This window comes from Pezoporus flaviventris, unplaced genomic scaffold (assembly GCF_033815535.1).
Source record: "Pezoporus flaviventris isolate CSIRO_AGI_PZ_B2104156 unplaced genomic scaffold, CSIRO_AGI_Pfla_v1 ptg000001l, whole genome shotgun sequence".
Classification (NCBI taxonomy): domain Eukaryota; kingdom Metazoa; phylum Chordata; class Aves; order Psittaciformes; family Psittacidae; genus Pezoporus; species Pezoporus flaviventris.
Window position 1 is genome coordinate 5055675 of NW_026892549.1, and position 11469 is coordinate 5067143.

Genomic DNA, 11469 nt, shown 5'->3' on the forward strand with positions numbered 1-11469 from the left:
GTAGTATGCCAATTTCAAAAGCAAATATACTTGGATAAGAACTGCAACTTACATAAATGGAATTTTTGCTACTGATGTCTCTTGGTGAAGGATCAGGTCCTTATCTCTTCTACAAACACCTTAGACCATTAGAACTGCAGGCATCAGATTATTTACAATTCTTTATACGATTAATTTAGAGGCCTGATTCTACCAGGTACAAATCTGCCATGTAAATAATCCAACTGGTTCAGGTCTTTGTGATAACTGCACTGAAGCACTTCAATAGCTCATTTGGTCTGTTTGTGGACAGAAGTCTTACTCAACCCAAGTAAAAACTTCAGAGGGTTTTTATTTTCCTTCTTCAGTTGAATCAGCACAGGAAAGGAAAAAAATAAAACAACCAAACAACCCAAGCCTCATTATTTTACTTCTGTTTCTAATCAATTACTTCTGCATCTCATGCTCAAACATTTGGGAAACTTAAAATTCAGTGGAAATAAAGTTCTTGATGTTTTGGATTCTGTTTTAATTAAAGCTGGAAATGCTTCTCTTGGTGCTGGGTTTCGCAACAGCATAATCTTGCAGACCTAGTTTTGGAGAGTACCTCTGGACTGGTACCATCCTTATGCAATTCTTTACCACAAATACAAATTTGTCTTTGAGGTTTTGGGCTTATACTACCAGTCCTCAAGTCAAGCAGAGTCACAGGTCTTCAAGGAGGCTGCACTAGTGTGTCTGTGAGCAGAATTGGGCTCTTGCACTTTTCATGGACATCCAGGTCCTGTCAGAGCTTCGTAAATAGATAGAAGAGTACGCTGCCAGAAAACAAAGGGTTTTCGTTAAATGATAACATCTTTCCAAAAAAAACCAGAAACTGTACTACTTATGGGAGGGTTCTAGTCCTCTCAGACCATAAGTATCACAGTTAAGGTTTGCGCAGCCCAACTGTACACTTTCAGAAATAGTTTAGGAGTGTTTGCCTTGCATTAGCAATTAAGAACTCAGGCCAGTAAATTCTCATCCACAGGTCATTTCACTGAAATGAGTACTACTTCATGCATTTGTACAGATTGCAAAAGTGAGTTTTATTCTGCAGGCTCACATCTTACACTGGCAAGAACAGAATGGCTTCCTCACTAGAAACACCACCTGAACTCTGCCCTCAGTTAGTTTAAACTGTCTCTTTTCTCTTTGCCTACATTGCAGAGCTCCTGAGTGAAAGAAAAAATCTGGTTATGCCTAGGCAAAGTGCAGACAGATGTTTTGGCATTTTTCTGCAGAAAGCTCCTCTGATAAAACGCTGCTCTCATTTTCAAGCTCTGCTGCTGCTGCAGTCCCTATGCACCTCACAGCCATCCTCCTCTGCCAGTAAAAACCTGATGCTGCTTTTTACCATTACAGCTACTCCGGTTCTTCACCAGGCATGTATCATACCAAGCTCCTCATACCAAAAGCATCCTATATCACTATCCCTATTTTCTGCATTCTAACTTTATAGTCCTTATCTCCAGCTATCTCTCTGCTCAGTTCTGCTCTGCAGTCTCTGCTGTTTCAGTTCTCTCAAACCTTTGCAGCTGCCAGTAGCATCTTCTTTGTCTTCTACTGGCTGCCAGTAGCATCTTCTACCGGCCATCTTCTTTGACCTGTAGCATCCTTACAAAGCATTCAGAGAAGAGGTGTCAGGTAATAGGGATTGGAAAAAAAAACACAGAATCCAGTATCATACTAAAATATCACAGAAATATTAAAAGATGAGCTGACTATAGTTCACAAGTATTTCTACAGCAAGAAAATGTGATGCTCTGATCTCCACATGAGAGCATAACAGGACCAAGAACCTAGCAGCTGAGGAACTAAGTTGCAACATAATCACAAGGGCTGCTGAATTTTAAACGTTTAACCAAGAATTGCAAGATGTTCTCTTCCTTCAGAAAAATTTAAATTTAAATTGGATGCTTGTTTAGAATAGTCAACCAACTTGAACTTCAATCAGCTCAGGGAAATTCTGTGCCTTCAGGGAAGAGAGACAGAATGACTGAAAGCACCTTTCTGGAGCTACCATCCATCACTGTGGGAGGAGGGACTAGATGAGGAAGAATCCCAGAGATCAAAAGTAAAATGTAAACTAAAGGGTGAAAAGCTAAAATCGCAGTTCATCTTCGTTCTCTCACAACTCAATATTCTTAATTTGAGAAAGTGACCATAGAAAAGCCTTTCTCTAACGTCCGTCATCTGCAAAGCTGCCAATGAGTTTACAATGAAAAATCAAATTTAGGTTTTTCAGCCCCAATACACTTTGTCTTTATGAAACTACAAATGAAATACAATACTGGGAGCAATCTTACCCAGTCGTCTTAACTAATTCAGCATTTTGGATGCCTTAGTTTATGAAATTTATAGAGGGATTCCTGGCAAAGAAGGATGGCATTGTAACTTCAGCCTTTGTAAAATTAACTCACACCAGCTATTCTCAGTAGCACCATCATTATCTGCAAAACTGTGCTCAAATGAAAAATCAATAAATAAATACGAAGAAGAAAATTACAGAAAAAAAAAAACAACAAAGTGCTATTAGCATTCCAGGAGTATAATAAACACATAATTCTCCAAAGCAAACATTGAAGCCTGGATTTGCAAAGCAACCACAGAGAAGGAGGTGTGCAAAGCTCATTCCAAATATAAGTTGGTTTAATATTTCAAAGACCCATTAGAAAGAACGCATAGCATTAGCAATATCATGGTTTGTATTCCTGATGAACAGTCCTAGACAAATACAGAAGGTATCTAGTAAATTACTCTTTTGGGAACAATTTCTGTTGCTTAACAGGGGGAAATGTTAAATTTTAAAGATGTTAATCACTTGCTTTGTTTTAATTCAGTCTGTACAGATGCATGTCCAGTGTGTATATAAAAATACAAAATACAGGAATGATCTTCAAAATGTTTATTTTCAAAATGTTGTGCGCCTATGATCAGGGTACTTTTTTCCTCAAACTGTAGTCACACTAACTTGAACTGAACTGCTTAGGTGAGTAAAGGATTTGCACCACCAAGTTACCTACTGGAAAAGTTTAGCATGGTTATAATTGCACAGACTTGTACGGTGCAAACCTATGTCTCTGATGAGGAAAAGCAATGAGATGAAACATTTTATTCATAGGGTTTACCTACATATCTAGAATTAAGTATGTGAATAAGTGTTTTCAGGGGTTATAACTTTGCCCCTGCCACTAATGCACTCCGACCTTGAGCAAGTCATGTAAAACCAGATTCAGAGACCTCGAAATTAAATTCATACTGATTTCAGTCACTGGCAATCCTACTTGGTGCCTCTCTGCAGCATTATTTTTCATATCTTTAACAGATGAGCTCAAAAATGTCCAGGTCATAGTCCTTTTATGTCTCAGTTTCTCTCCCTGATGATTATTAATTCTGACTGCTGATCATGGTTGTCAAAATGGAAACAAGCATAAGTTGTACTTTTATATCACTTGACTATCTTCACAAAGCAGGAACTGTGGAATTCTTCAGAATTTGTACTATGTGTTAGTTGACATCACTTAGTTGACTTCACTAGTATTAGTGAACTTCACTAGTATTAGTTGACTTCACTAGTATTGGAACAGCACATAGTTTCAGAGCATAGCTGCTCATGCTCAATAAAGTATGTATCATTAACCTTCCACAAGCTACTAACAATATTATTTTCCCTGTTGTCTTTTCTTTTAAAATAGGTGGTTACTACCTGCAATTACAACTAAAGCTAAGTTCTCTTAGACTGGAGGAGCACCTGGCACCCAGGCAGAAACTGGGGCTCACCTCTGTATTATTAATGAAAATGCCCTTCATATGTGGAACAGACCCCAAAAAAAGGTCAGAGAGTGAAATATTAAGTGATTTATAAATATAGACTGATTGCCCTGTCCAAACCATGCGCTTGAAAACCTCCATCTGGCAGACAATCATCTTCAATCAGGCAGAAAGAGCAGAGAAAGGAATATAAGGCAGGGCAGGGGGATTGTAATCACTCTAACAAACTTTTGAGACACAGCCAATTTTTCCTTTCCTGCATTATATACACAGGCTCCAAAAAGCATCTTTTTTTATGTTCTTGAATTTACTATATTATACTGTCAAACTGGGTTATCCAGAGTGAACTTCCTACCCTTTCCTTCTTTGACTTCTTTTTTTTTTTTCTGCTAATCTTTGATCTATTATAAATCAGCATCATAGGAGATAAATAAGCAACCTTTAGCTAAACCAGCAGGCTAAACAACTTCCACGTAGCCAGGCAACACAGCAAAGTAATTAAACCTGTGCACAGGCCATCTGTAGTCAGCACCCTCTTCCCTTAAGAGGCTGACCCTAAAGTGTTCCCAGATTTAGCTCCTAATCCTACCTCTGAGTTGTGCAGATGGTCTCAGCACCCACTCAAAACCTCTTTGAACTCACTGTGAATGTACTCAGCCTGGTAAGCTTGTTGGCCCTGATTCTATTGCAAGAAAGCTCATGTGGCCAAGGTGTCATTGGAATTTTTTCCCAGCCCCTCAAAAAGACAGGCAGGATCTTCTCCTTTCTCACATAACTCATCTGTGAAAGATAGGTTAAAGTGTTCAAAAAACATGTAGATGAGGCCATTAGTGACATTGTTTAGTGGTGGTCATAGCAGTCATGGAGTGAAGGTTGGACTTTATTACCTTAAAGGTCTTTTCCAGCCTAGTTGACTCTATAACTAGTCATAACTGTGACAGCCATAGTTTGGAAACACCAATTTGGTCTCTGAGTCAGGACACTTGCATACCATGTAAGAAATTTTCATTCTGTTACCCTTTCAAATACAGTTAAAGCTGTTTTTTCATTTTTTCTTCCACATCCGTAACCTGCAAAAGGTTTGCACTCAAAATGAAAAAAACTCCTTTCAAAATGACAAACACTGAACACAGGACATTTGTTACCACTAAAAAAAGACCTCTCTGTCTATGGAGGAGCATAATTCATTCACTGATAAACACACCCACATTTTCTCTGGGGAGTTTCACAAATTCACATGCACTCCCAGCACTAAATTTTGCATTTCAATCTAGGCATTTGCTATAAAAGATGTATAAAATCTTATGTAGTCAGACAGAAGCTGTTCCCTATTGGCTACATAATAAGCACCTTAGGGGCTCCTGAGTATAAAATTATTCCAAAAGGGGTGTGAAAAAATTACACTGCATAAATTGATTCCAGATCCACCTGTTTCAGGTGCCAGAAAATATGTTTTGTTAAAGCCATCTGCTTGTCTTAAAAGCTAACAGTTTTTGAAGACTATGGCACAAGCAATCTGCAAAGTATATAAACTTCAGAAGCCCAAACCCTTAAACTGCAAATAGCATATAGATCATGTACATAGGATTTCGACTGGCTGTTCTGCAGGACTACAAGACAGCATCTCTGCTTAACATCTAAGCACCTCCAGCATCAGAATATGTCCTCCATAGCACAGAGGATTCAAGACTGTTGGAGGATCCATTTGACATCAGCAGCTCCTCACATGGTATTCCCAGTTAGGCAGGCTGCTTCACAGATTTGAAGTTATGATTAAGCTTTTGAGTGCAGCACAATATTTGGCAGACATAAAACTGATGACTACGGTTCTTCTCTGTAGGTTGCTACGTCCCAGCTGGTGACATGTTGCTGCAGAATGGACAAAGTCAAACCTCTGAAACTGGCACTCTGCAGTTTATTTGGCTTTCGGCAACAGCCTAACAGGGAGTATGTTGTATATTGAAACTAGAAAGCCCATAAGCATTGAGCTTGCTCAACAAAGCAAGAGACCCACAGAGGTCAGACACTGCTATGGTTTGTGTTTGTCTGGATCTGATCATGTAGGGTGCTGTTTCCCAGAGATATGTTAACCTTGTAAGATCAAGCTCCTTCTCAGCAGCTTCTGGGAAGAAAATATCCTGTGCTGTCTCCTCTCAACAAATGACCCCTTACTGAAAAACAATGAAATTACACAAATGATTTACAAACTGCCACGGTGTTCGCAATTGATTTGGGGATTAAGATTAGTAACCAGCATGTTTAGTTATGGTCTCATTTAAATCTCACTAAAAAGTAAATAAAGACACACCAGGCCTTAACCAGCACAGTGCTTTGGTCTATGCTTAATTATAAGCACATGAATAGCCCTGTCACCATTCAGAGTCATACTCTAGCATGGAAACATCCTTCACATGTAAATTACCTCCCAGACTTATTACATTCTGAAACAAAACAAACCTTTCTGGCTTATAGATAACAGTAACACTTCTAGAGTTATCACTACTTATACACTTATCATCAGAAAATCACTTTGAGTGATTTTGTGTGGACCTTAAAAATTTGTGCTTTATGTGAGTGCTGAAGCAGAGGTAACTTGGGGAGTCACAGCGCTGTAGTCAAGGAGACTTGCATACCGAAAGTCACAGTTCTGCTGCTGGAGCTCTGCTGCACTTTGCTCACATGGTTTGGCCCTGGGGTAAGGAATAACTGCTGTCATGCAGGTTTTTGGGGGTTTTTGTTTGTTGTTTTTTTTTTGACAACAGTGAGAACGGAGGTGAAATAAATACTGTGCTTGAAGAATTATCTCTAGTAAGCAAAGCACTGTCCACACAAGTTGCAGGCTCAAATACCTAAGTCTTGTATCTCATATTCAAAGAGCTCCCACTGAAGCTAACAAAACTTGCCACCATGGACAGAGATAGAATGAGTCCCATTACTGGGCATGCTGGCAGAGTCAGCAATCCAGTGTAAAAGGAAGACAAACGCTAGCTGACATACTACTCCCTTCAGTGAACTGGGTTTTTTTCCTTCTCAGAAAGAAAAAAAGGCAACAGAAGGATAACAAAGAAGTGTTGACTTGATCCTCAAAGTCAACACCACCTATATTCAGACACAATCCATTTCACAGCACAGCAGAGATAGCACTGTAATACTCCATGGTTTGTCTCCTGGACTAAATCACAAGGATCCAACCTAAAATAGGGACAGTTCACCTTCACAGTATTCAGTCTGTAAAAGATAAATCCATCACTTAAGACTGATTTTGCAATTTCAACAGGACTTGAAACTATGCATCTGCTGCACAACAAACACAAATGAATTTCACCCCCAGAGACCCATTCTGAATTGCCTCCACCACTATCTGCAGATGATTAAATTTCTCTTTTTCAGTTCTACACCAGAAATGATCTGGTTGCCCACAATCTGAAGTGGGGCAAATCCAGTTGCAGACTTCACACTGGACTGCACCTAAACTCTGGATCTTGACACTGCCCTGGTAGTGGAACACCTTCACATTACTATGACAGACTCCTTATTTCTCACCACTTTCCCTCTCTCTTAGGGCTGGTCTGCACTTGTCATGGAGGCAGCGAGCATCACTGAGAAAGCTGGAGTCCAGTGCATGGTATGGCTTTTGGATGACAGACCCTCGATAAAATTACCTATGGCTCTCAGTAAAAAATGAACCAAGAAATGCTAATCTAATGATTCCATTTAAAAAAAAAAAAAAAAAAAAGCTGAAAAGGCTTTTAAATGCATTCTAAACCAGTATTTTATAAGATGAATCAATATATTTCTCTAGGCTGGAAACAAATGAGCTCTCAAAGAAAGTTAAATTTAGAGGAGAAAATGTTTGGTTTTCTTACTACTGAAAACAGCGATGACAACTCCTTCAAGGGTGTTTTATATGAACAACAATGCAAAGCTCGGGCTTCATCATGCACTCCCTAAAATCAGTGGAGTAAGAAAAGGTTACTGTTGTCAGCCTACTTATTGTGAGCAAAAGTAGCTTTGCGATCATTGTCCTTAACTGACAGCATTGTACTTCCAAGCTTTCACTGATCAAACCGCATATGGAAGTGATGCAACCACAAAGTAAAACAGTGACAGCTTTAATCTTGCATCTTTTACGCAGTTAGTTAACCTCCCTGATGTCTTTAAAAGAATTACCTGAATAAGGGCTACTGGATAACACCCTAAACTCACAGATCCCAGTAAATACAGCACACATAAGAACTCCGATGCACAGTGGATTGCTTTGTGGTATTGTTTGATACTGCCCCCTTTTGCCAAACAGCAAGTTAACAGCCTAGATTTCACCCCAAAACTTTGCATGTCATGTATTTTTTTCAGGAAAACATATTCATGCAGATAGTCTTATTTAACCCTAGCATAACTGCTTACACAGTTATTAATCCTAACTAAAATAGAAATCCATTGTTCAAGCCATGTTTAATATCACAGAGTGACACTGCTCTCCAGGAACATTTCCTCTAACAAGGACCCATCAAGTCTCAGCCCAAGCCCTGCAGGACTATTGCAACTGACTACAAAGTAAGAAGCAAAAACTGTAAGGTGCAGATGTATGCTCCCCCAAGTCAGCTGTCTGCCTGGGCAATCAGACTGGACAACCAAAGCCATCTTATTTGGGCTCATTTCATCTTACTGCAAAGCAACTAAAATCCTACAGCACCACTTGTACTGAGTTTCTATTAGGCTACACATATTCCTGCTGAACCCATCCCCAAGCCATCTTTTCAAGCCTATATGAATTGACCAGGTCCACCCTGTTAAAAGTCATTCCCCACACAGGCTCTCATCCCCTACATCTCTCAGTTCAAGCCTTTTGTCTTCCTTGGTTGTGCTTTTTCACTTTCTGGAGTTTGAACATTTTCTCCTCCCCAGTTGCCCCAGCTCTTTGCAGGAAGGGAGGGAGGTCACGGAGGGCAGCCACTGCCAATTCTATCAGCCTAATGGGCTGAGGGGCAGGAACAAAGCAAATACCTATATTTTGAATGGCAGGATCTCTCTCCCCACCATGATTTCAGGATTAACGTGTCCCTGACAGAGGAGGACAAAAACCTAACCTCTCTGAGGAAAGCAAGCAAGAAAGAGAGGAAAAAAGGAGAAAATGCCTCCACTTCACTGAAAATCCAAGAGGTGTAACATAAAATGCAAAGATCCCCTACTGTAGCCTGCCTAGCGCAAAGTCTATTTGTCATCCAATCCAAACTGAATAAAAAAGTTTAGTCCAAAAGGGATAAAAAAAAATAAAAATATATTAATGATTCAAGTGGTTGTATAAAAATGAAATCTCTGTTAAAAAAAAAATAATTTGTTAAGTATCACCAGGATTTTTCTTTTTCCCATTGCTTTCTTCTCTGCAGTTTATGACCAGTTTTCTCCCTTGGGTGCTTACAAATCACACATATAACCAAGAGAGCACTTTTCTGTATGAGTAGCTTGTTCCAACTATTCTCACTCCTCCTCCTTGACTTCACTCGCCCAGGATCTCACTGATCTCAAACAGCAGTCAGAATCAAAGCCCATTATAACTTTTAGCTCAGCTGGTTTCTATTTTGTTTGCAGTGCAGCCGGCTTGGGGTCTCAGCCTACCACTGAACCCATCCAGAGGCAAAGAGAGCAAACCTCTTGCTGCTCAGGCTATAATTTAGGAAAAGAAGTATTTTCTGTAATGAGAGGGAACACTTGCATAACAAAAAAAAATTAAACTTAACTATGATCCCAAACTGATATATCCATACATAAAAGGGGGGGGGGGGGGGGGGGGAAGAGGAGAAGGGATCAAAACCTAACTCAAAATAAATACAAAACAAGAAAACTAGGACTTGGCATCTACCATGTTTGGAGACTTTTTTTAAGGGCAGGAAATTATCTAAGAGTCTAAACTGAACTAACAGAGGACAGTGAACCCTTAAGACACAGATACCTCTCTATACCTGCTCTATACATGGGCTCCACCTAAAAGCCCATGAACAGACAGGTTCAGTACCGACTTGGCATGCACACCTTTTGTTTGTTTCCTCTGAGGCGTAACAGTAAGCGTGCTCCCAAGCAGCACCGGGGAGCAGATGGTAGTGTTGGAAAATACGGATCTCTAACTTTTGGCGCTGGTGTTAGAGCTGGATAGAGAAAGGTTGTTTCTGGCATCCCCCCTCACCCCCAAGTTTCTAACAATACACACAGCTAAGGAGCTGCACAAGGCTCTCTACTTCCCTCTCCCCTTTGCTTTTGATCTCCATCAGGACGTGAGCTGAAATTTAATGGGCCACCCCTACCACAAAGACAAATTACCATCTGAAAAAAAAAAAAAAAAACCCAAATCATTAATATCCCTCTGTCTAGGCTATCCGGCTCTCCACCGCTGCACCCTCTTCCCTCTCGCCACAGCCCCTCTCGGCTGATTAGGAAGAGTTGGGAAGGTAGCAGGAGAGAAAGAGAGCAGAAACCACCTCCGCTGCCACCTCCAAGCTAACGTCCTCTCTAGCGCTGCCGAACTGCAAAACCAGCGACCAAAAAATCCCCTTTCGCCCTACAGCCCGAGGGGAAAGGAGGACGGGGGGCACCGAACGCTGTACCCAAACACATCCCCAAGCTCTGCAGGGCGCCAGACCCCTCCATCACCTCACGGCAGCTCAAGACTCCCCACCACCCCGGGATCCCATCCCAGGGCCACCCGCTCGCCCCGGCCCCCCGCCAAGTTGGGAAGTTTGCGCGCCCCTCGCCCCGGGGCTGGGCCCACCGTCCGCCCCCCGGCCCGCTGCCTCGCCTAGCTTACGGGGTGGACGCCGGGCTCTCGGTGCGGAGTTCACCGGCGCATCGCGCTCCCGGCGGCCGCAAGAGCAGGGATAGCCTCGGCGCGAGTCGGCTCGGCTCGACTCGGCTCGGCTCGGCTCGGCTCAGCTCGGCTCGGCTCGGGGGGCGAGTGAGGGCGCGGAGCAGCAGCTCTGCCCAGCCCGGCGCTTAGGGAGCGCCGCCCCGGGCCATGCGAGCGGCTGCGGGCAGCATCCCCGCGGCGCGGCCGGAGTTGGGACCCAAGTCCTGCCCTGCGCTCCGCTGTCTCTTCCAGGCGGCTCCTATCAGCACGGCTTCAACTCTTTCCATCGGAGACCGGGGGGTGGAGGAGGAGGCGGAGAAGGAGGAGGTAGGGAAGGAGGAGGGAGCTAGGGGCTGGCAGCCCCAACTCGCACTGATGTCAACTAATATATTCAAAGTTCAACAGGGCATTTCTTTGCAGGCGAATCGCTCTAGACGCCCTCCCTGCTGCTCGCAGCCTGCCGCCCCGGTCCGGCAGGGGGTTCCGCGGAGCCCCTGCAGAGGGGGCAAGCAGAGGTGGCCCGGGCGGGAAGCGGGGGGGGGGAGTCGGGGATAGGGGCTGGCACACTTTTCGGGGGGGCAGGTTCAAGAGCCGCCGGAGTGGGGAGGGTGGAAGAGAGGCACCGGCCCAGAGTGAGGATGAAAAGCCAGCGGCGGAGTAATGCTTGCATTTAAATCCATCCCCTTCCGTGCCTCCTGGAAGGGGAAGGGCCGGCTACGTTGCTGTGTCTGGAATGGGAGCGGAGCGTAGAGAGAAGAGGGGCCGGGCTCCGGGCCGACATGCAGACCCCACTGCAGCGGACCCTGGAGAGGCCCCTTGGAGGGCCTACATCCAGCCGA

At 43.0% G+C, this 11469-nt stretch overlaps 1 protein-coding gene across 5 annotated transcripts in view; it reads right to left on the reverse strand.

Moving 5' to 3' along the window:
- The window catches only part of SEMA5B (semaphorin 5B), a 277220-nt gene extending 266142 nt beyond the window's left edge, over positions 1 to 11078 (reverse strand). For 3 of the 5 annotated variants that reach the window (XM_061469010.1, XM_061468781.1, XM_061468923.1), the window contains exon 1: positions 10592 to 11077. The gene's annotated coding sequence lies outside the window, so the exon portion shown is untranslated. Of the gene's footprint in view, positions 1 to 10591 lie in introns of all 5 variants that reach the window. The other 2 variants (XR_009746181.1, XM_061469096.1) reach the window with 1 other exon arrangement.
- Positions 11079 to 11469: the final 391 nt, after the last annotated feature.